At 40.9% G+C, this 22,970-nt stretch overlaps 1 protein-coding gene across 3 annotated transcripts in view; it reads left to right on the top strand.

Annotated features, from left to right (window-relative positions):
• Positions 1–22,970, top strand: part of RTN4R (reticulon 4 receptor) — a 282,951-nt gene that overhangs the window by 155,299 nt on the left and 104,682 nt on the right. The gene's annotated exons all lie outside the window — the stretch shown is intronic.

Genomic DNA, 22,970 nt, shown 5'->3' with positions numbered 1-22,970 from the left:
CCCACCCAGTTACTTACATAGACACTCCCCTATCACTGCCCCTAATAACACCCAGCTAGTTTATAGCTCCTCCCACCAGCTAGTTACATAGACACTCCCTATCACTGCCCCTAACACCCAGCTAGCTTATAGCTCCTCCCACCAGCTAGTTACATAGCCACTCCCCTATCACTGCCCCTAACACCCAGCTAGTATATTGCTCCTCCCACCAGCTAGTTACATAGCCACTCCCCTATCACTGCCCCTTTGACACGTCCATGGACATCACATCATAGCCAATATGAAAGAGCTGCATGGACACGGTCATGTGACCACAGCCCAAAAGACCAGAAGATAATAGCAATAAAGTTAAAAGAACACTACAACATTGCACAATTACAGCTACCTTTATAAATGATTATTTTAAAGGATGTTGGTGTAAACCAAAAAAAACCTTTAAAGGGGAATCTCCATCTCAGACATTTATTGAATATTCATAGAATACGTTGTAAATGTCTGATAGGCTGCAAATGCAACCCCTGAGAACTGCACTTATGTTGATGAGTGTTTGATGAGTGCGCCTCTAGCTGCCACATCCAAGAGGAAAAAGAATAAAGATGTGCATGATTCTCCTCATTCCCTTCCATGGGACTTAGGCCCCTTGCAGACGAGTGTGTCCGGATTATGTCCGGATACGTTGCTGATGCGTTCAGTGAAAACCAAGATATTCGGTTTTGTTTGCGATCGCGTTCAGTTCAGTTTTTATCACGTGGGTGCAATGCGATTTACTGCGTTTTACACGCGCGTGATAAAAAACTGAATGTTTACAAACAACCTCTCTTACCAACCATCAGTGAAAATCGCTTGCGAATGCAATGCAATTTTTACACAGTCCCATTCACTTCTATGGGGCCTGCGTTGCGTGAAAATCTCAGTATATAGAACATGCTGCGATTTTCATGCAACGAAAAAGTGATGCTGAAAAACCACCGCTCATGTACACAGACCCATTGAAATAAATAGGTCCGGATTCTGTGTGGGCACAATGCGTTCGCACCACGCATTGAATCCCCGCGGAATTCTCGCTCGTGTGAAAGGGGCCTTACAGAAAGAAGTAAGAGTAAGGCTGAAAAAAGACATTTGTCCATCCAGTTCGGCCTGTTATCCTGCAAGTTGATCCAGAAGAAGGCAAAAAAAACCCTGTGAGGTAGAAGCCAATTTTCCTCACTTTAGGGGAATAAAAAATTCCTTCCCGACTCCAATCAGGCAATCAGAATAACTCCCTGGATCAACGACCCCCCTCTAGTAGCTATAGCCTGTAATATTATTACGCTCCAGAAACACATCCAGGCCCCTCTTGAATTCCTTTATTGTACTCACCATCACCACCTCCTCAGGCAGAGAGTTCTATAGTCTCACTGCTCTTACCGTAAAGAATCCTTTTCTATGTTTAGAAACCTTCTTTTTATATGTTGTAGTTCTGTGAAATATTTGTTGCAGTAAGTATGACATTGTGAGAGAAATTTAGATTTACAGATGTTACACGTTAGAAAGTGAACATGTTACACTCTGCAGCACATATTCCCTCCCAATGCTAATGATTGTATTACTGTGCTTGCCAAAAATCCTAAGAAACTTGTCACAGTGAGTAGGACCAGAGGAGCTTGCATGTCATGAATTTCATCGGACTCCTCGCCATAGCGGACTCCTTTCTAGCCAAACGTTGTGAGTGTAACATCTAAATTCTTAACAAACACTTCATAAATCCATCCAAGTGACAGACCACTGAAATCAGTGTTTTTCACTGCACTATGTTACCCTACAATAGGGCAGCATAAAGGTCCTGAAAGGCTCCCTTTTGGGGAGAAAAAAAAAGATAAAATTACTATAATTGACTGAATGGATCCTGTGCAAACAAAATAAAAAATGAAACATTATCAACGGAATTGCTATACTCTACAGTGCTAGAATCAGTAGAAGTAGTGTATCTATAGAATACCTGTCTACATTTAGAAGTAAATATCAAGTGATCACCGATACATCTTTTATGGAGAGCTACAATTGAAGGCACGCAAACATAAAAAAGGAAATCAAAATGTATACTTGCGTTATCTAGCAGATATTTTCCTTTCCACCTTTAGGACTAAAGTTAGATGGACACCTGGATGTCCTCTGGCATTATACCTAGAGAAGAGTGAATTTCCGCTTATGAAATTCGTTCACACTTCGTTTACTGGTAAAAGGTGAATTGTGTTATGGATTCCGTTACCACGGACCATAACTCAATCCCATGATGGAATGCATGACGGCATTCCGTCATAATAGAAGTCTATGGGCTGCAAAACGGATCCGCCCCATCCGCCCCTGCATAACGTAAACCGGACGGATCCGTTTTGCAGCCCATAGACTTATATCATGACGTAATGCCTCCAAAGGCATTCCATTATGCATTCTGTCATAGAATTGCGTTGTGGTCCGTGGTAACGGAATCCATAACGCAATTCACCTTTTACCACCAAAGTGTGAACGAATTTCCTAAGCGGAAATTCACTCATCTCTAATTATACCTTTGATGTACAAAGAAACAGAGTAAATCTCTATGTAAGCCAGTCGCTAAGCCACTGGAAAGTGCATACAAATCCTTATGAATTTATCATATACAGGAAAGATGTAGCAAAAATTGAATTACTGTCTTGTGAAATGAATTCATACTGTAGGCTGAGATGTCTAGCAGAAAGGTAGCTTTACCATAAAATATGTTAATCAATAAGCAAATGTATATGAAGGGTACACCATATTGTGTAAAAATGATTAGATTCTGCATGCAGCAAAGAGGGGCTAGCCGACACTATTCCTGTGCCTTCTCCCTGCTTCTTCATTGATTTGAGCCTGGCTATGTAACTGATCCATGCAATTGTTCCTTTCTTACCTGATAGAAGCCTAGAACTATGCAGGGAATGCATTTCTAATAAATCGACATAGCCTTAAAGGAGTTTTCAGGTTTGTATCAATATCCTTCAAATAATCAGTTATGAAGGGAGCTGTAATGTTGTAATGTATTTTTACCTTTATTGCTGTGGTCACATGACCATGTCCATGCAACTCTTTCTCATTTTCTGTGATGTGATGTCCATGGGCAAAACAGCAACAGGGACAGTGATAGGGGAGTGTCTATGTAACTAGCTGGGTGGGAGGAGCTATAGACTAGCTGGGTGTTAGGAGCAGTGATAGGGGAGTGTCTATGTAACTACTGGGTGGGAAGAGCTATAAACTAGCTGGGTGTTAGAGGCAGTGATAGGGGAGTGTCTATGTAACTAGCTGGGTGGGAGGAGCTATAGAATAGCTGGGTGTTAGAGGCAGTGATAGGGGAGTGTCTATGTAACTAGCTGGGTGGGAGGAGCTATAAACTAGCTGGGTGTTAGGGGCAGTGATAGGGGAGTGTCTATGTAACTATTGGGTGGGAGGAGCTATAGACTAGCTGGCCGTTAGGGGCAGTGATAGGGAAGAGTCTATGTAACTAGCTGTGTGGGAGAAGCTATAGACTAGTTGGGTGTTATGGGCAGTGATAGGGGAGTTTCTATGTAACTAGCTGGATGGGAGGAGTTATAAACTAGCTGGGTGTTAGGGGCAGTGATAGGGGAGTGTCTATGTAACTATTGGGTGGGAGGAGCTATAGACTAGCTGGCCGTTAGGGGCAGTGATAGGGAAGAGTCTATGTAACTAGCTGTGTGGGAGAAGCTATAGACTAGTTGGGTGTTATGGGCAGTGATAGGGGAGTTTCTATGTAACTAGCTGGATGGGAGGAGCTATAAACTAGCTGGGTGTTAGGGGCAGTGATAGGGGAGTGTCTATGTAACTAGCTGGTGGAAGGAGCTATAAACTAGCTGGGTGTTAGAGGCAGTGATTGGAGAGTGTCTATGTAACTAGCTGGTGGAAGGAGCTATAAACTATCTGGGTGTTAGGGGCAGTGATAGGAGAGTGTCTTTGTAACTAGCTGGGTGGGAGAAGCTATAAACTAGCTGGGTGTTAGGGGCAGTGATAGGGGAGTGTCTATGTAACTACTGGGTAGGAGGAGCTATAAACTAGCTGGGTGTTAGGGGCAGTGATAGGGGAGTGTCTATGTAGCTAGCTGGGTGGGAGGAGCTATAAACTAGCTGTGTTTTAGGGGCAGTGATAGGGGAGTGTCTTTGTAAGTAGCTGGTGGGAGGAGCTATAGAATAGCTGGGTGTTAGGAGCAGTGATAGGGGAGTGTGTATGTAAGTAGCTGGGTGGGAGGAGCTATAAACTAGCTGAGTGTTAGGGGCAGTGATAGGAGAGTGTCTACGTAACTAGCTGGGTGGGAGGAGCTATAGACTAGCTGGGCGTTAGGGGCAGTGATAGGGAAGAGTCTATGTAACTAGCTGGGTGGGAGAAGCTATAAACTAGCTGGGTGTTAGGGGCAGTGATAGGGGAGTTTCTATGTAACTAGCTGGGTGGGAGGAGCTATAAACTAGCTGGGTGTTGGAGGGGCGGTGATGGGGGAATGTCTATGTAACTAGCTGGTGGGAGAGCTATAAACTAGCTGAGTGTTAGAGGCAGTGATAGAGGAGTGTCTATGTAAATAGCTGGGTGGGAGGAGCTATAAACTAGATGGGTGTTAGGGGCAGTGATAGGGGAGTGTCTATGTAACTAGCTGGATGGGAGGAGCTATAAACTAGCTGGGTGCTGGGGCAATGATGGGGGAGTGTCTATCTAACTAGTTGATGGGAGGAGCTATAAACTAGCTGGATGTTATTGGGGCAGTGATAGGGGAGTGTTTATGTAACTAATTGGTAGGAGGAGCTATAAACTAGCTGGGTGATAGGGGAGTGTCTAACTAGCTGGGTGGGAGGAGCTCTAAACTAGCTGGGTGTTGTTAGGGTCAGTGATAGGGGAGTGTTTAGGTAACTACTCGGTTAGTAGCTATAGACTAGTTGGGTGTGGTTAGGGGTGGTGCTGGAACTGTGGCTGAGAAAGGAGAAGTGCATTATGGGTTTGGTTGGATACAGCAACAGGAAGTACTACATACAGGATGGAATCAAACCAGAGTGATTTTTACATGGTCAAAAAAGATCAGGAAAGTCCAAATCAAAAAAGAAAATGCAAGGGGAAGATGTACATGAGATAAGCAACTTATTGACCATATCTGTTAAAAACTGTAGAAATCCCTGAAAACTCCTTTAACCAAGGTTTCTCAACTTTTTTCTACTGGGGTGTCACCTTCCAACACCCGGTGATGCCCTAGTCTCACCATTAGTACTAGTAAATGCTTAAATTCAAATATATCTCTCTTAAATGACAACAGCACTGCAGTGGCCGCTACAAAGTGTACAGAGCTGTGTAGTTCTAGTGCCTGGTTCTGGCGCTAATGAACACAGATGATCAGCGGAGGTGCCGGTATTTGATCTTCCTCTGATCTGATATTGATGACCTTTCCTAAGGATAGGTCATCAGTAGGTAAGCCTGGGAAACAGGGGGCAAAGCAAGACTTGAAACAGGGAAAGATTTCATTTCTAATTTATTGCATTAGGGTTTGATAACATGTTTTACTGGATTTTATTCCAGTCTTTCCGAATCTCCATAATAATAATGATGCCTTATAATAATTGTGCATACAACAGATACATACCTACATGATAAATATTTTAAAAAGCCATTGATGATTCCAAGAAACTGCCATGCCATTTCTAAACAAATGATTTTTTTATTTTATATACATATCTCACTGGATTCTTGCAACATAAATTATGTTCTTCCAATTTTTCACATTTCTTTTGTTTTCTGAAAACTGGGTGAAAAAGTCAAGTGTTTTGAAATCATGTTCCTTGTGAGAATGATCCACTGGGATAAATCCAGCCCTTCAGTTATTAAGAAGAACAATGAATATCTTGCTGTTTATGAATTCATGTAAAGTCTTTCATTACCATAGATGTCAATTTCCTCAGTATCAAGAAGATTATCGTTCTTTGCTGGAAGATGGAATGCGTAGTAAATCCTCTGTATACAATGCATGTAAGATGACTATGATAACAGCAAGTATAGCTGCGTTTGGCAAGTGTAGGTATTTTACATTAGATGTTCCCTCCAGCCATATTAAAACTAGGATTTCATGTATTATAATCCTTAGCTGACTAACATTTATATCTCTCTATCTTTGAACTTTCGATAGACGTATATATCGGTCAAAGACAAGTGGAATTATATACATAACAAACAAGTGTGAAACAACTGAAAATATGTCATATTCTAGGTTCTTCAAAGTAGCCACCTTTTGCTTTGATTACTGCTTTGCACACTCTTGGCATTCTCTTGATGAGCTTCAAGAGGTAGTCCCCTGAAATGGTCTTCCAACAGTCTTGAAGGAGTTCCCAGAGATGCTTAGCACTTTTTGGCCCTTTTGCCTTCACTCTGCAGTCCAGCTCACCCCAAACTATCTCGATTGGGTTCAGGTCCGGTGACTGTGGAGGCCAGGTCATCTGGCGCAGCAACCCATCACTCTCCTTCATGGTCAAATAGCCCTTACTTTCAAAGTTTTCCCAATTTTTCGGCTGACTGACTGACCTTCATTTCTTAAAGTAATGATGGCCACTCGTTTTTCTTTACTTAGCTGCTTTTTTCTTGCCATAATACAAATTCTAACAGTCTATTCAGTAGGACTATCAGCTGTGTATCCACCTGACTTCTCCTCAACGCAACTGATGGTCCCAACCCCATTTATAAGGCAAGAAATCCCACTTATTAAACCTGACAGGGCACACCTGTGAAGTGAAGACCATTTCAGGGGACTACCTCTTGAAGCTCATGAAGAGAATGCCAAGAGTGTGCAAAGCAGTAATCAAAGCAAAAGGTGGCTACTTTGAAGAACCTAGAATATTACATATTTTCAGTTGTTTCACACTTGTTTGTTATGGTTATAATTCCACATGTGTTAATTCATAGTTTTGATGCCTTCAGTGTGAATCTACAATTTTCATAGTCATGAAAATAAAGAAAACTCTTTGAATGAGAAGGTGTGTCCAAACTTTTGGCTTTACTGTATATCAGTATGTTGGAGCTTATAAGAAATAATAATAACTGAAGAAACATGAGTTCATATTCCATTGACTTACAATTTACCTACAATTTCCGAACAGTTTCCCTTAATTATAGCAAAGAGACAATGGACCTTAAAACCAGCCAGATCCCAGATGTCATTCTTTTCTAATTCAGGTTAGCAAATGGTAAATGATCAGATTAGTGGCTTTGGGCAAGTATTGCATGTTTTCATATACTGTACAGTTGGCAGCAAGAGCATGGCTTAGGAGGGCTTAGGCTGATGTTAAGTGTCACAAGTTTTTTTTCTTTCCATCAAGAAGTAATGTTTCCAGGAAAAATACATCCATACTATGGCATCTTATGCAGTACGAGACAATTTTATTGTTTAAGAAATTGGTGGCATAGTGAAGTGCGGTAAGGTTTCATGAATCTCTACGGCAGCACTATTAGAGTTTACGTAGATTTTATTGCTATTTGCATATAACCTGTAAATCTTTAGGTGATACAACCATCTATCTAAATCTATACGTAAGGCCAGATTCAGATGGCCATTGTGGATTTCTGTCCACAAAGCATGAATACAGTATATCTGGATGTCTGTATGACATACGGGAGTCTCCAGGTTTGTTTCTGGAGTGCATCATCCATTTGGATGAATAGCCAAGAATGGGCAGGCTCGAGTATCATTGGTGCGTTCCATTTACTTAATTCCATTACACCATTTACTTTAATGGTTGCATATACTATATGTTTTGCAATTCATTGAAAATTCATCTCAATCAACTAGTCTTCCAGGACAGGGAAGTGCATATTTTAAACCTTAGAGGACCTTGTGATTTTTAATTTTTGCGTTTTTTGTTTTTGACTCCCTGCCTTCCCAGAGCCATAATTTTACATAGTCTTATGAGGGCATATTTTTTGTAGGACAAGTTGCACTTTCTAATGGCACTGTATAAAATTGACCTGTTACCTTCAGTTTCAAGGTCAGTATGATTACAACGGTACCAGACTTGTATCGCTTTTTTTAGTGCTGAAAAATAAACCTTGGAAAAAAATGTTTTTTTTCATCGCCATATTCTGACCCCTATAGCTTTTTTGTAGTTATACCATATGTACAGATCTGTAAGAGGGTTCATTTTGAAGTGTGTGCGACTTTTTGAACACTTCTTAATTTTTGGGTAATGTGAAAAGACAAAAATTGGCGAATCAGACATTTTTTTTTTCTTACGCCATTCTCCGCATGGGATAAATATTGTTATATTTTAATAGCACAAGCGTTTTTGCATGTGGTGATGCCCATTATATGTATTTTTTTATTGATTACCGGTATGTATTTTAATTTTTATTTTGGGGAAGGGGGGATGATTTGAACTTTTATAGATTTTTATGTTTTATATTTTTTACTTTTAGTTTTACTTTTTTTTAGTACACCCTGGGTTACTATAACTGGCAATCATTTGATTTCCCATTGTGTTCTGTGATGGCTAAATAATGATCATAAAACCCTCCATTTACAATATACTAGTACAGTGCTGCCTGCTGGCCTGTACTGATATATTCTAGTAATAGCTATCCGAACCTGCTTGCGTCGAGGAGGTGATCGTCATAGAACGTTGCTCCAAAAAGAAGCTGGTTGGATTGATCGTTCTAATGCTTTAGGGGCACTGGGGTTATATAATAAAAATGACCTAAGTGGTTTAATGTTTAACGTCAGAGATGTGTGTGCATTTTAGCATACCGCACACCTCTGAGTCTGTGGGCTTGTAGAAGCAGATTGCACGCGAAACAGCCGTTGCCTGTATCTTCATGCACCCGATTTTAATGGATAAATAAAGGAATGGAGATTTTATAGTGGTGAGCGCCACAGTATTTTTCTGTTTTTAGATTTAGGCTTCTAGTTATTACTATACCATAACAGGTTTGCCTATTTCAGCTGGGGAACGCTGTTACATACATGGTAACACGTGGCTCCCACTTCTGGACTGCTCAAATGTGACCACGGAATCTGAGGGGTTAAATGTATGTGATCAGCCGTAGCCCTGATCGCAAACATTTGCCGCCGGTCTCAGTTTGAAACAGCAGAAACCCAGCGGCTATGGTGCCCGCTGCACGTGCAAGCAGGCGCCATCTTTAAAGTGGTGACTTCTGCCAAAGAGTTAAACGAAGAAGCCAACTGGTTTGCAATAGGAGTGACGAGGCGATCTATGCAAAACGAAAACATTCTTTCCTTTATAAGAAAAGGAGAAGACTTTACATATCAGTCATATCATATCGTTATAACACCTTTACCTTGGAGGTATAACACCAAAGCAACAGCCTTTTCACTAACTAACCTCTCACATACTGTTATATGCTGATTACATTTGTTGACACACCTTTAACACCTCCAAATTATCACCTTATGCTACTAACAAAGGTATAAATAGAGGATAATCTTTTATATTACTCAGTAGTCCTGCAGAAACCACTTGGATTATTGCAATGATATCATGCTTACCTGCCATTTATATTTTTATGCTTTTAGCTGTGTTTCATCAAGGCTGAGCTCTGATCAGCATCTGCATTTAAGGTACATCGCCTAAAAGGGGTTTAAGGATTTTGCTACTCCTCTGTTTTCCAACTGCAGCTCGGCCTGGTCAGTTTTGCTGCTAAGGTTAAGCACAAGCCCAACAAGAAGTGAGCACATAGACAACTTTCCATTACAGCTTGACAATGAATTCCAAGCAACTTAGACACCAACAAAGAAAAAGAAGACTATCAGGTAACACCAATGGATATCACCAACATGCTTCATTAAGGGGATCTTGGGTTTCTTTAGCAACCAACAAAAACATATTTTTACAGGATAAAATTAGTTCTGACTTTTGGGGAAATGTACAGTATTGGAATATATTTCAGTCTTTAGATAAGAGAATGCTATGGGAAAGGGATTCCCCCTGTGCTAGTAAGTGAGCCTACATTTCCATCACTGCCTACTTCTATCTGATGGAAACAGCCGTACACTGTGCTTATCTACATGTATCATGCAGTGTGAATAGAGCTGAAGCATACATGCTTTACTGCCAATCTGTCCAAGCACCCCTTTGTTGTGCATCTTGGGGGACAAAGGAACAGGGTCACTTGATTTAGTGTTGAGGTCCTAGTGGTTTGATCCAATACCCATCGAATTCTTGTGGTTATTTTACATTTTTCAAGTCACTATCTATATTTGAAAGTAATCCTAAAATCCTCCAGTTTTGCACTGGCCACTAGGCCTGAAAATATGTACCAATTCTTGGTCACTTTTCAGCAGTCATTTCATTATCATCACAAGCAGGATTACAATAACAGATATCACCTATATAAAAATAACACATGACCCTCTAGTCACAATAGATGATATCAAAGCTTATCTACTCCCTCCTGACAATGCATGCCTAGAAGCCAATGAGCTCCCTCCAGTCTACTGTGTCTATGGCCCATGGCAGCTGCGGTAATACATATCTCTAGATGCTATTAAGAACAGCTGAGGCAAGATGGCCGCCCCCATAATCATGCTCAGGAAATAGAATAAAAATTCTACAATTAGAAAACAGAAACAGATTAGATAAAAGGCTATGTGTCACTTTTGATTTTTAACTGGTAGAAAAAAAATTATAGGCGACACATGACTAACAGAAAGCAGATGGTTGTTATTATGGTACTTATGTATAGTTATAGTTAATAATGAGGAGTCACAGAGTACAGTATTTTTACAGACTACCACCCAAATAAAACGAAGCCTTTAATAAACATGCATTAAAGAGTAACCCCTCATCAAAGTGAGGACAGTGATATACATAAACAAAATAACAAATGGGCAATAAAGATTAGGGCTCTTGTTTTGGTATAGCTAGAATCCCTAGATGGAAACTTTTGCTAATCCTACCCCTATGTCCTACCTCATCTTGTTACTTATCTATTAAATTTATTATTTGTATATATAAAGATTCCCCAGCTCGCCCGTTTTTCTGATTTGTCTCTGATGGTGCACAGAGGACCTTACAGAATTAATCATGTGATATATCACATGATCGATCTCTACAAAAGTCACGTGATTTACTTGATACCGCTGAATTTGTCTTCTGCTTAGCCGATCACATGATACACCACATGAATATGTCATGTGTTGCGCGATGCGGCCACCCAATCATCATTGGAAGAGCTGGCTTTAGTGGTGCAATATGCGCCACGCCTCCTTCCTTCCGGCAGCCAATTTAAACCGGCGTTTTGGTGCCATATTTCTCTGCCACATTACTATGGACACCATACTGCATTGCGCTTTTCATGACGCCTAGTCAGCGCTACATCTGGAAATGGTGCTACTTGGGGGACTTTGTCTACAATCATGGGACGCGCAAGTAATACTAGGCTGTCTATCATGATAACAGGAGTTTGAGGTTTATATCTGTGTTTGTGAAATAAGAGGGGTCCAGATGACCTACTGGCCATGGTGCTTGGTGATTTATTTATTGGTATATCTTTGCTGATTGTACAATAGGGGGCCAGATGACCCACTGGCCATTATAATCGGTGATTGATTTCTTGCAGTATTGGTTGCTCTTGGTAGCAGCATTTCGTCGGATCACTATATCTGTGTTACCACTGCTTGAGGGCAGCAGTATTGACAGTGATTTTTTCATGGTCCCCTGATGAGCCCTTAAACTCTACAGGGCGAAACGCTTTGGTACTACTGGACTAGAATATTGGGATATTGAATGAGACCAATCTGTAATGAGTTGCTAATCATTGGCGACTGAGTATATTTTGCTTCATTGTGAGTGGAAACAGCATCCGACATTTTTTTCAGTATATAATGTTTGTATCCATAATTATTGTTTTTTGTTGTTTTGGGCTAGGTCATCAAATAAACTTGCTCTAGGTCTAGGTCACACCACCACGGTGGGCCGCCTCCCTTTTAGGGTCATCCAGGTGCATTTAGGAGGTTCCTGAATACGGGATCGCCCCTGTCAGGCGGCCATTCCGTTTGTAGGAAGAACCGACAGCATAGGGGTAGGATTAGGGAAAATTTCCATCTAAGGATTCTAGCTATACCTAAACAAGAGCCCTAATCTTTATTGCCCATTTGTTATTTTGTTTATGTATATCACTGTCCTCACTTTGATGGGGGGTTTCTTTTTAATGCATGTTTATTAAAGGCTTCGTTTTATTCGGGTGGTAGTCTGTGAATTGCGCTAGTATATGTACGGGTTATAGTCTTAGCTGTGATTTAAGTCACAGAGTATGTCAGTGAATTGAAGAATACGTTTTTCGGATCATACTAAAAGTCATGTACAGGGTGAGCCATTTATATGGATACACCTTAATAAAATGGGAATGGTTGGTGATATTAACTTCCTGTTTGTGGCACATTAGTATATGTGAGGGGGGAAACTTTTCAAGATGGGTGGTGACCATGGTGGCCATTTTGAAGTCAGCCATTTTGAATCTAACTTTAGTTTTTTCATCAAACTTATTGGGAATTTCACACGAAAAACAATGGTGTGCTTGGTTTTAACGTAACTTTTTTCTTTCATGAGTTATTTACAAGTTTCTGACCACTTATAAAATGTGTTCAATGTGCTGCCCATTGTGTTGGATTGTCAATGCAACCCTCTTCTCCCACTCTTCACACACTGATAGCAACACCGCAGGAGAAATGCTAGCACAGGCTTCCAGTATCCGTAGTTTCAGGTGCTGCACATCTCATATCTTCACAGCATAGACAATTGCCTTCAGATGACCCCAAAGATAAAGGTCTAAGCGGGTCAGATCGGGAGACCTTGGGGGCCATTCAACTGCCCCCGACGACCAATCCACTTTCCAGGAAACTGTTCATCTAGGAATGCTCGGACCTGACACCCATAATGTGGTGGTGCACCATCTTGCTGGAAAAACTCAGGGAACGTGCCAGCTTCAGTGCTTAAAGAGGGAAACACATCATCATGTAGCAATTTCGCATATCCAGTGGCCTTTAGGTTTCCATTGATGAAGAATGGCCCCACTATCTTTGTACCCCATATACCACACCATACCATCAATATTTTTGTTCCAACAGTCTTGGAGGGATCTATCCAATGTGGGTTAGTGTCAGACCAATAGCGGTGGTTTTGTTTGTTAACTTCACCATTCACATAAAAGTTTGCCTCATCACTGAACAAAATCTTCTGCGTAAACTGAGGGTCCTGTTCCAATTTTTGTTTTGCCCATTCTGCAAATTCAGTGCGCCGATCTGGGTCATCCTCGTTGAGATGCTGCAGTAGCTGGAGTTTGTAAGGGTGCCATTTGTTTGTAGCTAATATCCGCCGAAGGGATGTTCGACTAATGCCACTCTCCAGTGACATGCGGCGAGTGCTACGCTGTGGGCTCTTGCTGAATGAAGCTAGGACAGCCACTGATGTTTCTTCATTAGAGACAGATTTCATGCGTCCACATTTTGGCAAATCCAACACTGAACCAGTTTCACAAAACTTAGCAAGCAGTTTGCTAACTGTAGCATGGGAGATGGGTGGTCTTGTAGGGTGTCTTGCATTGAAATCTGCTGCAATGACCCGGTTACTGCATTCACCAGACATCAACACAATTTCTATCCGCTCCTCACGTATTAACTTCGGCGACATGTCAATGGCTGTAAACAAAGAGAAACTTGTAAATAACTCATGAAAGAATAAAGTTACGTTAAAACCAAGCACACCATTTTCTTGTGAAATTCCCAATAAGTTTGATGTGTCACATGACCCTCTTCCTATTGAAAAAACAAAAGTTGGATTCAAAATGGCCGACTTCAAAATGGCCTCCATGGTCACCACCCATCTTGAAAAGTTTCCCCCCTCACATATACTAATTTCCCACAAACAGGAAGTTAATATCACCAACCATTTCCATTTTATTAAGGTGTATCAATATAAATGGCCCACCCTGTAGAATAATTCAATCAAAACTTGATAGTACTATATTAGTAGCAAAATGGATGCAGTTTAAGAAAAACTGTAATGGAAAAAGACTTGATTATATAAGTGGATAGTAAATTATAGCAATCAAAAGTGGACACAATGCACAGGATCAGAACACATTTTACAGACTTGGGATATGGTAGAAATCCATGTTTAGGAAGAGTTAAGAGGTGGATGACTAAAGTACTTAAAGAATTGGTTTCACTGCCATGCCAAGATTTAATTATAGGTTTGGAAAAAAAAGATGGCATAAGTGTGAAACAATCATTATATCATAGGTAACATAGTACATAAGGCCGAAAAAAGACATTTGTCCATCCAGTTCGGCCTGTCATCCTGCAAGTTGATCCAGAGGAAGGAAAAAAAAAAACTGTGAGGACGAAGCCAATTTTCCCCACTTTAGGGAAATAAAAAATTCCTTCCCGACTCCAATCCGGCAATCAGAATAACTCCCTGGATCAACGACCCCTCTCTAGTAGCTATAGCCTGTAATATTATTAAGCTCCAGAAATACGTCCAGGCCCCTCTTGAATTCCTTTATTGTACTCACCATCACCACCTCCTCAGGTAGAGACTTCCATAGTCTCACTGCTCTTACCGTAAAGAATCCTTTTCTATGTTTGTGTACAAACCTTCTTTCCTCCAGACGCAGAGGATGTCCCCTCGTCACAGTCACAGTCCTGGGGATAAATAGATGATGGGATAGATCTCTGTACTGACCCCTGATATATTTATACATAGTAATTAGATCTCCCCTCAGTCGTCTGTCGTAAGTATACTGATACTTTTGTCTATTTTACAGTCTACGCTACAGTATGTAACTGCTGCATAGAGCTATAACACTATAAAGTTACTGAATATATTTTTCCATTGCCTGTCCGGAGCAGTGACAAGTCTTTTTTTTAAGATCCTTATTAAATTCTAAGCTGTTATTTACCTGGATGAACACGGCTAAGAATCCCTGTCCTAAATAGTACAATTCCCTGCTATTTACATTTTCTACACGCTCGCCTTCAGTCATGCTCTTTTATATTATTCTTGCTCTTTGGCAGAAATCCATATACTTTTCAAATCACTTATCTTCCATCTGGCTTCCATGGTAACCTCCATGCTGCAGCCACCTCTGAGGATGCAACTATAATACATCATCCTAGCTGTCAGATCTATTTTCTCACCACTTTTTCCACCAATCTCATAAACGATACCCTTCTTGGAGAAAAAAAATCTCTGCTGATATGTTATTTCTTTATACACATGACCTCAATTAATAAGAAAGTCACAGTGCACACATGGGGAGAAGTATGTAATCTAGGTTTTCGAGCCTGCTTCAGAACCTATTAGAAAACTGTTCTATAATGAAGAGGGTGACTAGTAATTAAATGGCTTGTGACAGTATTAGAAGGAGTAATAGCATTTAGCGCTGTAGAGCAACACAGAGTTGGGTCTTCAACCTCTACCACTACCCTTCAATTTCACATGTCATTGTATGCTATGTGTATTTCACAATAGCTCTGTCTACCATAAGGCTCTGTTCATACTTCATTATAGCCTTCTGAGGATTTCCAACATATTTCCCTTACAGAAAAATACGATGTATGGCATACATCGCCATAGTAAAAAAAAAAAAAAAAAAAGCATACCGCCCTTTTTTTTGTTACTCATTTTCTTTGCAGTCTACTATGCTATTCCTTACAGTAAAAAAAATGCTGATATACAAGAGACCATTATATGCCTATAGGAGAGTCTTCTAGCTTATACTGGATAAATAGGACTTTGTGGATACTTTCAGGGTGCTGGGAGTTTTACCTAGCACAAACACCAACAGCAGTTCGCAGAGTGTGAACAGAGGCTAAGCATTGTATTGTACTGCAAAAATATTTCATGATATACTATGTTTAGGCATTATGGGCTACGGTTTTTGATGGACTGTTACTGAAATGCCTCAAGCCAGGGGCTTGCACAGATCTCATAGGGCCCCATAGCAAAACCTAGTATGGGCCCACTGCACCTAGGTTTCCAGTGCACATGTGTCAATCACTCCCAGGCAATGAAGAACATGCCCAACGCGCCAGATTTCTGAAGAGTTTACGTTTGTTTTTTATTAAGTGAAATAAATTTTACTTAAATACAAATTCTAACAAGAAAAAGTTACCTTTGGCCTCACCCACTTTACCCAACATTTAAAAAAGTGGAATAGGTGCCTTTAAATATATGGTGCTCGTTCTGAACACCATATTTCTCTATGTATTTACACCAGATCATTGGCATTAATGTATTGATAAATCTCCTGCTTCTCTTATATTACAAAGGTAGCTGGCTGCCTGCAGCCACCACTAGGGGGAGCTCAGTTAATAGGTATTAATATAATTACCATTAAAGATGTAAATATTTTTTTTTGTTTAGCTCCCCTAGTGTTTTTACCTGTTGAAGAGAAAAACAAGTTCCCCCTTCCCCAGGCTCCTTAAAAAGCGTGCTCTGCCTCCATTGCAGGTATTCCACTGCCTCACTCTATGCAATCTGCTTTTTGACTCAGATTTGTCTGACTGTGTACAGTAACATAGAGGTAGAAGGGCTGAGTTGAAATGCGGCAAAACTGATTTGGTCATTTGCAAGATTGCGTTATATTTACTATGCTCTATGTGGTTTTTCACACAACTGCAGGTGGGCCTACCACAGCATTAGAAAAAAGTTTAGCAGTTTTATAAATACAGCTTATTCCTGCAGCTTTCTAATATACCGTACTTCAATGTATCTTGTCACCAAAAAAATCCAATGCATTCTGCATGCAGCATGTTATAGAGCAGGAGGAGCTGAGCAGATTGATATATAGTTTTCTGTATAAAGATTCAGTATAACTTGTCATTTATAAATTTATATCTCTGATCTTTCTGTCATATGTGCAGTCCTAATCAGTGATTGACATCCTTCAATGTATGCTTAGTCATGAAGAGTTAGCTGTCAATCATTCATAGGACTGCCCACATTACTCTTATTTATTATTCTCACTTATATAGTACTGACTCACACAATTCACACAATTTCATTTGATAGAGAATGGTGTAATTAGCAAATTTCTAAATCACTTCATTTAAAAAAATATGCCTGCATCCACCTGAAAAAAATAGTCATGGCCACTAGGGGTCTCACTTCCAGCTTAGTTGCAGTCCACTGCCTGTTGTCAGGCAAGATCTATCCCTGCTAACAGAGACAGAAGACAGCTGAGAGAAAATGGGGGCATGTCAGAACTAGCGGAGATCATGAGCCTGATAAAACAACCTTCTATACTGCTTCTGAATATTACAGGAGCCTCCAGTGTATCTGTAAGTGTGATTTATCCCTTATCTTTTCTGTGAGCTGTGGAGCTGAAAACTAATATTGTGGGAAGTAAAAGGAAGGATGTAACAGCAGTACAGTGCTGGCACAAGGGAGGTGCCCACTGCTTCTGATTGAAATGCATCTAGCTATGCAGCTGCAACAAGGAATAGTATTGCTGAAAAAAATATTATGGAAGCTCAAACATAACTTCTTTTACAGTTATGAATGTACATTGAAGCACAGTCATTATGCAAACTTTTTTTGAAAACTCAGGTACGCTTTAAAGAGGTTGTCCTCTTTTTGTATATTGACATATAGGATAAGTCATCAATATCAGATCGGTGGGTGGGACGACAGCTGGCAGCTGTTTGAAGAGAACGCAGTGCTCATATGATTTGACTTTGTCCTATTCACTTGAATAGGAAGGAGCCGTCCCAGTGAAGTGAATGGAATATTTTTTTCCCACCAAGCTATTTATCAATCAGCTCAGCATATCCTGCTCTATAACATGTTACCTGCAAACTACACTGCATTTTCATGGTGACAGATTCCTTTTAAAGGTAATATTTATTATTAGTGTTGTAAAGAAAACTGTATAAAGGAAAAGCAAGCTAATTTCTAACTTATAAACAAGAACTCAGAACTAGACTTTACCTACAGTATATCATTTGCCTCTCCAATGTACAAAGAGCATAGTACTCAAATTATCACAGAATTTACAGTAGGGCTGAAGTATACAACAACCAGACTGCCACTAAAGACATATCAACACTGGCACAAATGTACTTAAACTTCACCAGGTGACAGGAACCAAATAATAATGATAACCATGCGTGTATGAAAGAGATGGAAGTCTGAGAATAGAGTAGGTGGAAGATGGTAATGGCACATAGGCTGAGAGTAGATGAATGACAGTGAACAGAAATTGAAATATGCTGAAATGACCCTGCTCTGAAATACAACTGAGCAAGACTGTCAAGACATACCAAAGGCCAAATCAGTAAACAGATATACTTCAGTACTAATAACAATGGAGGACTACAGGTCTCATGATACACTGATACTACACAACAGACAAGAATAATATCCGGTATCTGGAAATAAATGCAGAAGCTATCCCCAATAACGAGAGAAGTACAATGTCTGGACTAGAAATGAGTGAACTTCTTGAAATTCCTTTCATGTCCAATTATCTGAATCTTTCAAAAACTTGATTCAGGTCCAAATAGATTTTTTGGGAATCTATGTTCTTTTTCCCCAACCCTTACCCCACCCACCAAGCTCTTTAACGCAATGACAGCAATAATAAATAAGGTCAGAGTGACACTGACATATATATCTATGGGTAAATGCATGGATGACAGTGTTAACAAATAATGCATTTAAAAACACACTGCACTTTCGCATTTGTTTTTCATTTTATTATTAGAAATGTTTCAAAAACTTTCCCCTATTGGTATTTAAACACACACAGTGTTATCGGGGAAAAACAATAGCTTGTTCTCAACAAGAGGATCAAAAATTATGCACTAACAGGGGTAGATTCTTGCCCATGTTTATGCACACACAAATGTTAATATCAAAAGAAACAGTGGCTTGTTCTGCACAAGCATCCAAAAATTATACAATAATGGGGACAGATGGCTGTCCATATCTATACATACAAATGGTACTTTCAGAAGAAACAGTGGCTTGTTATGCAAAAGCATCAAAATATTATGCGTTAACGGAGGCCTGTCCCTGTTTATACACACAAATGGTAGAGTGGGAAGAAACAATGCCTTATTATGAACAAGACTTGAAAAATGATCTTGTTTTTTGGAGCAGAAGTACAGTGTTGATGTAGAAATGGTAAGGTCTATAGTGTATAGAGTTAATAGTGGCATGTGGCAGCAATAGTAGCATTAGCAGCACAGTATGGAACAGATAAGGCAGTTGAGTAGATGTGTGTGCTGCTGTTTAGAAGTAGTAGTGACAGCTGTATAGAGGTAATGGTAGTGGCAGTATAAAGAGTAACATTCGTAGTGGTGGCAGCAGCAGTCATTCAGTGCAGAAAATGATAATAGGAAGGTAGACAGCAGCAGTGGCATGATGGGTCCGGTGATAAATAGTCATCCTCAGCAATGGTAGATCTATTCAGAGGACAGAGAGAGGAAAAGTTTATTTGTTTGGGTTTGGCAATGAACCTGATGCTTTGCAAACTCTTTCTAAGATGATACTGGAGGCTGGACAAGACAGTACAGCGAGAGAAAACTAGACCAGTTCCAGACACTTTCAAGTCTGCCTGCTCAGAAGTCAAGTACAGTAGGACTATACCTGGTTATTCAGGTGTTATTTCTCCATCTGCTGATTTTTGTCAGCCTGGCATGATACATGGAAAAATTGCTCTATCCTGTTGATCAGACTGAACTTGCTACTGCTGCTTCTCCTGCTGTTTGTGGTAGCAGAGACGTGGTTGACTCGCCAGGCAATGGAGAGGGGCCTCCAGGTCAGATGCGTGAGCAGCAGGCATATCTTCAAAAGCTGTGGCAAGGTTGCGTACACAATGTATCCTGGAAATACAGCAATTTAGCCTCCCTTTTGGCAACCGGAAAACATTGCCGGTTTAAAAGCATAGCTATCCAGTAATCATCAGATTGCTTGATGCTAGCAATAAGGCTGTCAGTATATAAGCAAGCAAGTAAACAGCTTGCCATACACACAACCAATTCAGCAATGGTCACTGCTTAGATAGCTGAGGGTAACCAGAAATTCAGAAAGCACTACACAAATTATATCCAACAGGTACCTTAAGATTAATACATAACTTTTATTGTTTAATTGCTAAAATTGCCCTAATAGTTAGAGTGCAAAACCACATTAAACCACAGCACCACTTAATACTAGGGATGGGGGACTCTAATACTAGGTCTCTTACATCTATTTTGCCCTGCCAACCCTAATATCCTGTGCTAGCTACCTGTCCTTTCTTGTCCCTGTGCCGCAACAGTGACTGCCCAGCTTCGTCATGAGCTAAGAGAGGGACCTTAATGCTAAATTTAATAAATATTAGCAATTTGTCCTAACTACATAGGTAAGGGATCCAAATGTCAATACAAAAAATTGTCCCAACGCGTTTTCCTTGGTTCCAAGCCAACTCATCAGCGGACTCATCAATTCATAAGTGCCTAAATTGTAAAGACACAAGGTATCACATTCAATTGTTCCCAACCAGGTTGGCGATGGTCAGTCACCCCAATCCTGGATATATATTGTATTCAACACATAGTCATATATACATTAGCATTAGCTCAATGATAGTTCAAACATCAAAAAGCCTCGAGATACTTAGCTCTTCTCCTCATGTGTAGATAGACAGAGTGGGATGAGTCCCCTGATGAGTTGGCTTGGAACCAACGAAATGCGTTGGGACAATTTGTGGACAATTTTTTGTATTGACATTTGGGGCCCTTACCTATGTAGTTGGGACAAATTGCGAACATTTAATATTGATTAGCATTAAGGTCCCTCCCTTAGCTAATGACGAAGCTGGGCAGTCACTTTCGCGGCACAAGGACAAGGAGGGATAGCTAGCACAGGATATTAGGGTTGGCAGGGCAAAATAGATGTAAGAGCCCCACATCCCTAGTATTAAGTGGCGCTGCGGTTTAATGTGGTTTTGCACAATTTTAACATTGACATCTAACTATTAGGGCAATTTTAGCAAGTATACAGCTTGCCATACTTGCCAATGTGCCTGTGGACCCAGTTCTTTCTGGCTCTGCCCTCACAACTATGATTGGTCATCATGGCCAGTGTTGTCATCGTCATCATCAGCCTCGTGCTCCTCCACCACTGACTCCTCCTCGTTTTCCTCCCGTGGTAGCTCCATATCCTTCTCCTTCACTTCCTCTTCCATGGCTTGTTATCTGTTTGGGTCACCAACAGCTACAGAGAGCCAAGCAGGATGCATAAGCTGTCCAACTTCTGTCATCCCTTGTTGCATTAGCGTGAGTGTTTGTTCCAATATCATTAACAGGGGATGACATCTTTGATGCTGTATTTATCCCTACTCAACACATGTCTCTGATGAGCTGCCACTGCCTGACTTCAAAACCACACATGCTCCCTGTTGTAGTGGTCTGGTGGATTATGGAATCATTCACCTCTTTACGCTTTTTGTACAGGCGCTCCAGCATATGCAAGGTGGAATTCCAGCAAGTTGGAACATCACGGCTCAAGCAGTGCAATGGCAGACTATTCTGTTGCTGTCAGTCTAGGAGAGACTGCCTTGCCATAAAGGAATGGCTGACATGCGAGGACAGTCTCCTGGACGTGACCAGCACCCTCTGCAAGCCACGTTACTTTTTCAAAAAGTGTTGCACCACTAAATTTATCACATGCGCCATGCAGTATGGTCATGATGTTCCTGCCCTTGTCGCTGACCACCTTGCCCATTTGGAGTTGACGGGGAGACAGACATCGGGATGTTTGCTGCTTGATGCACTTTAGCAACTGAACAGTGCCTAATTTCGCCCAGGCTAATCAGCTCTAAAACTGCACGGCAATGTTTCACTTTACATAAATTATAAGAGGTAGGTGTAGTGGAAGCAAAGATCCGCCCTGTTTCTGTTGGGGATGGGTGGGGTTGGGGATGGGTGGATGTCCATTGATGAGGATGTGGAGAAAGCAGATAAGCACCTGGTGTGGAAACCAGACCAACACAATTGTGAAGGTGTCAGTAGAACTTGGTCTTATTGCTGTGGTGCTGCTTTGCTGCAACTGTGAGAAACATTGAACAAGGGAGCCAAGAAAGAAATACTCTGTCCCTGCCTGTGAGAGCATCTCCAGGTGCCATGGTGGTATGCAATGTGTCTCACAGTGAGAATGGCAAGGAGCAGTTCATGTTCTCCACCACATGACAGTGCAGGCAGAGATGGTTTTTGTAGAGAAATAATGGCAGCTAGGAATCTTCCAGCGACATTAAGCACCCTCCATCAGTTTCCTAAAGGTAGCAGAATGCACTAAGTGGAACAGCAACAACTGCATCACCAGTGAGTTAAGCTTGCACACCAGCAGATTACACGTACAGTTGTTTCCTGGGCACACATTCCATTATCGATGGATGATGATAGTGTGGAGGAAGAGGAGAAGTATTCTGAGTGGAAGAATCAGTAACCGATGATGACAAGGACACTGTACTGTATGTGGATGCCGGCATTGTGGAGAAAAGCTACCAGATGAGAGATACTCGAACATGGCCAGTGACTTTTGAGCTTGGTGTAGGTCTTGCTTGCATATTTTGATGCTGCACCCACAGTATCAACACCATAACCAGTTCCTGAGCTGACCATAGTAGAAGTGGATCTGTCCCTGGAAGTCTTTTTTGTTTTGGCCATACATGCCTCTGCTCTTTATTGCAACCGTTGCATCCACCACTGCCCTCCGCTGATGTCGTCTCCTCAGACCCCAATCTGGGTCCCAGGTCCTGTTCAACATACAATAATTTTCATAGTCCTTACCCTCCCAACCACTTTTATTAGACTGTGATATGTCATTGTGGGCTCCTTGTCCCCCTTCCTGATTCCCTTGTCCTGTATTTGTCCCAAGAGCCACTTCTACCAGGGCTACCACTGCCCCTACTACCACAAGTACAAGTGCCGCTACTACTAC

The sequence above is a fragment of the Bufo bufo genome, chromosome 2 (assembly GCF_905171765.1).
Source record: "Bufo bufo chromosome 2, aBufBuf1.1, whole genome shotgun sequence".
In the NCBI taxonomy this organism is placed as follows: Eukaryota; Metazoa; Chordata; class Amphibia; order Anura; family Bufonidae; genus Bufo; species Bufo bufo.
The sequence above is the reverse complement of the archived record's forward strand: the minus strand, read 5'-3'. Positions and strand labels throughout refer to the sequence as shown.